The sequence below is a fragment of the Gymnoscopelus braueri genome (assembly GCF_963280865.1).
Source record: "Gymnoscopelus braueri genome assembly, chromosome: 11".
Classification (NCBI taxonomy): domain Eukaryota; kingdom Metazoa; phylum Chordata; class Actinopteri; order Myctophiformes; family Myctophidae; genus Gymnoscopelus; species Gymnoscopelus braueri.
The window spans coordinates 7,791,258-7,797,257 of NC_137613.1; the positions used below are offsets into that span (position 1 = coordinate 7,791,258).

The 6,000-nt window shown below is 39.5% G+C and overlaps 1 protein-coding gene across 4 annotated transcripts in view; it reads right to left on the bottom strand.

Moving 5' to 3' along the window:
- Window positions 1-6,000, bottom strand: part of LOC308094700 (uncharacterized protein) — a 353,814-nt gene extending 347,814 nt beyond the window's left edge. For all 4 annotated transcript variants that reach the window (XR_013933978.1, XM_080441497.1, XM_080441498.1 and 1 more), the window contains exon 1: window positions 5,883-6,000. The gene's annotated coding sequence lies outside the window, so the exon portion shown is untranslated. The remainder of the gene's footprint in view (window positions 1-5,882) is intronic.

The following is a 6,000-nucleotide window of genomic DNA, read 5'->3' on the forward strand; positions in this document are numbered from 1 at the left end:
GTTTTATTGTCACATCACAGGTTTACAAGGTAAAAAAGTGGGTGAAATTCTTTTTTGTACATCGTTCCCATCGCAACGTTAGTTTCCATAGAAAGAAGAGGGGGGGGGGGAGAAGAAGAGGGTGGGGGGCAAGTGGGAAGGAGATCAAAACAAGAGAGCAACAGAAGGCCAGACAAGTTATCTACATATTTACAAAGTACCTGAGATAATAAAAACTAAAAAAAAACTAAGGTGCCTGAGCATAGCAGCAATGTATTGTATACTGTGCATGTTATACTTATACTGTGCATGATATACAATGGACGTTAAGGTGCTTAGAGGAAAGGAGCACAATAAAAAAGACAAAGAAAAAGTCAGTGCGTTATACATGGGATTAAGGTGCAAAAGGTCAGTGCGTGTCCACCTAGGGTGGACTGACCCTAGTATAATCCGCAAGTAGCTCCATGAGGGAGTGCAACAAAAAGTCATTTGTACCTGGTGTAGTCCACAGGTGTGTCCGAGGGGGGGCTAAAGTCCAAGTCATTGTCCCTGGTATAATCCACAGGTGTGTTCAGGAAGAGCCAGAAAAGTCTGCACCGCCTGTTGTCAGGCTGCTGAACAAGGCCTATGCCTCATTCAGGCTTATGCCCCATTCAGCATTCTGACAGCAGCCGGATTAAAACTGCACCAGTACCTGGTGGTGGAACTCTTGATACTGCGGTAGAGCCCCTTGCCCGGTCGCGGTCGTTGTAGGGGTTTGAACAGTCTGTGACTTGGGTGGTGCTTGTCCTAGAAGCACTTTCATGACTTTTTAGGTTCATGCACATAGTCACATTATTGTTTTGTTATGTAGATTAGTCATTTATGCACTTTATGCCTCTCCTCTCTCTTTATGAGATGACTATCTATCTTTTAAACTGCAACTGAGCCTGCACAATTAAGAATTTCACCCACTTTACCTGTAATGTGATGTGACAATAATTGATTCTGATTCTGATTCTGAGTTCATATGAATGGCCTGTAGTTTCGCTGTTTTACCCCTGCTGGTGTCAGAAAGAATTTATCTCAGCGCAAGCGGATGGGTTTTTGACGAACTTTTAGACTTGATTTTCTTACCTTAATACACATTATTGTCATGAATACTATATGCTTCCAGTCCCTAGTTTAAAGTCTCCTTTCAATCATCATGATATGCGTTTTGCTAAACTACTGTATGGTCCCATTTATTTTAGAATTGATGATAAAGTAGGTTATGCTCTAGGAGGGGCGGGATGATTTGATTGACAAGCTACACAACCAATAGCATTCATTCCCCCCGCTCTTGATTGACAAGCTACCCAACCAATACTGACCTGGTGGCATTCTGCAGGATATGACGCGATATGACTTTACAGCACCTTACATGTATGTCATATTACGGTACGTAAATATGTAAATCTTTCCCCCTAAAGATGCAGTAGCCTAAGTCACGAGGAAAACTTGAGAGAATGTCCGTTATCATTATAGAACAGATTGAAAATAACTTTCTACTTGACGTTTAAACCCAGCATCCCCATTCTGAGGGGAACCATTCGGCAAAAATAGCCGATCTACAAGCTCACAACGTGACGCGTTGTGAGCTTGTAGATCGGCTATTTTTGAGAGAGAGAGAGAGAGAGAGAGAGAGAGAGAGAGAGAGAGAGAGAGAGAGAGAGAGAGAGAGAGAGAGAGAGAGATAACGGACCAAGGTTGGTGACAGCGAGACAACACTGCCAGAGAAATGTCAAGGCCAGTCCAACCACAGGTTTTTGTAACAGAAAACTGTGGTCTCTCTCTCTCTCTCTCTCAAGCGCAGTGGTGGGAAAAAAAGCACTCAAATTATTTACTTAAGTAAAAGTATCAATACTGCAATATAGAAATACATTGTTACAAGTAAACGTCCAGGAATTCAAAATGTACTCGAGCAAAAGTACGTAAGTATTGGCATCAAAATGTACTTAAAGTATCAAAAGTAAAAGTACTCACTATGCAGAATGTCCCATTTCAAGTTTTCTAATGTATAAACATTTCTTGAAAATAGCAGATCTACAAGCTCACAATGCGTGGCATCGTGTGAGCTTGTATATCGGCTATTTTCAAATGGCCAAAATGTATATGGCCAAAATGAAGTGGTAAATGTATGTTTTGTAATAATAATCAAAATCTACAAAGTAACTAGTAACTAAAGTTTTCAAATAATTGTAGTGGAGTAAAAGTATAATATTTGCCTTTGAGATGTAGTGGAGTATAAGTACAGAAGATTGGAAATACTCAAGTAAAGTAGCAAATACCTCAACATTGTACTTAAAGGTAGGGTACGTAATTTTTTGGGGGTCATTTTAGTTTTTTTGTTAAAAGGTTAAAGTAGTATATTCTGATAGTAATCATTGCTACAGAGCGTTTGTTCGGTCACAGGGGTCTCTCCAGCTCTTTAGTAAACAGAATATAAATACATTTTCAGGTAGGTGACAACATTTAAGCCAATCAGGAGAGAGGAGAGCACTGAAAATGCATTTTCTGTTTAATAAAGAGCTGGAGAGACATGGAGACTCTTTTTACTGAACAAACACTCTATATAGCAATGAGTACTATCACAATATAGAGCTATTTAACACTTATTTTAACCAAAGTAAATCACTTACCCTACCTTTAAGTACAGCACTTGAGTAAATGTACTTAGTTACTTTACACTACTGCTTAAAGGGATACTTCACTTTCGGCGGGGGGAAACATTTAAAAAATATATTAAAAATAAATGAAAAAAGTAATGGAGTAGAGTGTCCTACTAATGTGTGAGGGGGCCTTTATTTTGCCATAACTTCTTTCATTTTTTTTTAATATATATTTTTAATGTTTATTTTATGTGAAAGTGAAGTATCCCTTTAAGCGTCAACCACTGCCACCGTCTCACCCACCACACACTTGAACAAAGGACCTCAAAATCCTAGATGTTCCCACAGAGAAGGGCCAAGATTTGATCTGTACAACAAAAAAGGGAAAAAAAAGGATTCTACATGGTTTTTGGTTGTTGGGTTTTACAACCATGAGTGCAGTGGTGTAAAGTAACTAAGTACGTTTACTCAAGTACCGTACTTAAGTACAATTTTGAGGTATTTGTACTTTACTTGAGTATTTCCAATTTCCAATACTTTTACTTCTACTCCACTACATCTCAGAGGCAAATATTGTACTTTTACTCCACTACAATTATTTGGAAACTTCAGTTACTAGTTACTTTGTAGATTTGTATTACAACACATTCATTAACCACTTCAGCCCTATATACATTTAGACCATTTGAAAATAGCCGATCTAAAAGCTCACAATGCGTCGCGATACGACGCATTGTGAGCTTGTAGATCTGCTATTTTCAAATTATTTTTATACATTTGAAAACTTGAATGGGACATTCTGCACAATGAAAACTTTTACTTTTGGTACTTTTAAGTACATTTGTATGCCAATACTTTTTTACTTTTACTCAAGTACATTTTGAGTTCCAGACACCACCAAGGCCTTAAAAACAAGGCTCTAAACATCCCAAAACAAACTAGTAAGGCTACTTCTTGGACTCAAACACAAAACCCATCTAACCCCTGCTCATTTTGCTAGGGTTGGGTGGCTTAGGGTTGAGGACCGAGTACAGCAACTTACAATGGGCCTGGTCTACAAGATACACCACAACATTGGGATCCCCCGTATTTGTCAAAATACTTCCAAAACGTAAATGAAGTCCACGATCACAACACCAGAGGCAGCTCCACGGATCATGTTCAACCCAGATTTGGCTCAACAAAGGGAATGAACTCGTTCTCATGCTATTCAACAAAAATGTGGAAGGCCCTACCTAAAGGAGTAAAGGAGTGTAAAACCCTACTCACTTTCAAAACTGCCCTAAAGAAACACCTTCAGGCTGCAATTCTAAAATGGCCCCTGTCTAAGTCTTAACTTACCCCCCCCCCCCTTTTTTTCCCTCTCTTGTACATATGTTTCACTTTTCATACCAGTAACCTGTAAGCTGATTGTATGACGTTCTGTATAGTAGTGTGTATATCTGTCCGTCTCTTACAGTATATGTCATCATGATTTGTGTGCATGGAGATCTCATTTTAAACAAGCTTAGTGCTTTATGAGCCTTCCAGTTTAGTAGACCTTGCATTGTGAATTTGTACTTCCATGTACTGTTGTTCTCATGTCTTACTAAATAAAGACCCTAGCCCTGGTCCAGGGCGTTAGTGAGGACCAGGGCTAATCTGACCCCTAGCCCTGGTCCAGGGCGTTAGTGAGGGCCAGGGCTAATCTGACCCCAAAACGATCACGGCACGAATTTAATTACATTTAAACAGTGGTGGAAAGTAACTAAGTACATTTACTTAAGTACTGTACTTAAGTACAATTTTGAGGTATTTGTACTTTACTTGAGTATTTCCAATTTCCAATACTTTTACTTCTACTCCACTACAGCTCAGAGGCAAATATTGTACTTTTACTCCACTACAATCATTTGAAAACTTTAGTGACAAGTTACTTTGCAGATATAAATCATAACATAATAAAACATACATTAACCACTTTAGCCCCATTTTATACCAAGGCTATTTGAAAATAGCAGATCTACAAGCTCCGTTGTGAGCTTGTAGATCTGCTATTTTCAAATACTTTAGTACTTTTACTTTTGGTACTTTAAGTACATTTTGATGCCAATACTTTTGTACTTTTACTCAAGTAAATTTTGAATTCTGGACTTTTACTTGCAACAGAGTATTTCTATAATGCAGTAGGCCTATTTGTACTTTTACTTAAGTAAAGAATTTGAGTACTTTTTCCACCACTGTCAACAACTATCAAGAGATTTCCACATTTCCACGTGTTTTTCCAGAAAACGATACTGATCAATGCCTCTCAGTCATGGATCAATAGATATATAATAACATGTGATCAGCTGTCACCGTTTTAACCATTTAAAGTGCCATGATGACGTTTGAAATCATTGAAACTCCCAAACGAAACGAGTAAACATTTGTACATTGAACTCCGCTGAATCAGGTCACGGCATTCGACAAGTCACCGATGACCGTGTAACACGGGAACAGGCAGCAATCACACAGGTTACGGTCACATTTACAACCAGTACAGCTACATAAACGTTCGGATTTCAAATATAAAGTGTTGACCCCAAAGCCATGGATGTAACAAGTTAAAACGCCCGGGTCTAAGTACCCGTATCTTCCGTATTGTGCAATGAAAAGCATTTTAATCCAATTGGTGGCCATTTTCTCCATATGCTTTCAATTACGCGCCCCTATCGGTTGGGAGGTGTATTGCACTCCTGATACATTATAAAAAATAAAAACATGGTCGCCGATCGGAGTAAAATGCTTTTTATTGAACAATACGGCAGATACGGGTACTTAGACCCAGGCGCTTTAACGTGTAACATCCGTGGTCATGGGGTCGGCACTTTTTATTTGAAATCTGAACGTTTATGTAGATGCGCTGATTGTAAATGTAACACTTTCAATAACCAGGAACAAGTAGCGCCATGACGCTTGTGACAGACGAGCGTCATGTGTGTGTGTGTGTGTGTGCGTGTGCGTGTGCGTGTGCGTGTGTGTGTGTGTGTGTGTGTGTGTGTGTGTGTGTGTGTGTGTGTGTGTGTGTGTGTGTGTGTGTGTGTGTGTGTGTGTGTGTGTGTGTGTGTGTGTGTGTGTGTGTGTGTGTGTGTGTGTGTGTGTGTGTGTGTGTGTGTGTGTGTGTGAACCATGGCTGCTACGGCATTCAATAAGTCACCATGAGTCATGACCCGTGTAACACAGGAACAGGCAGCAATCGCACAGGTTACGGTCACTCCGTGTTTTGTTTCCTTTTCCTTCGTCGTAACTTACCTCTAATGTCCGCGTCGGAATCTACTTTCACTTTAAATGGAAGTGATCAAAAAGGTCGATCAATGTTTCCCAACTTCTTGTTTACGTTAGGTTAAAATGACAGAGCCTTCACTTCCTC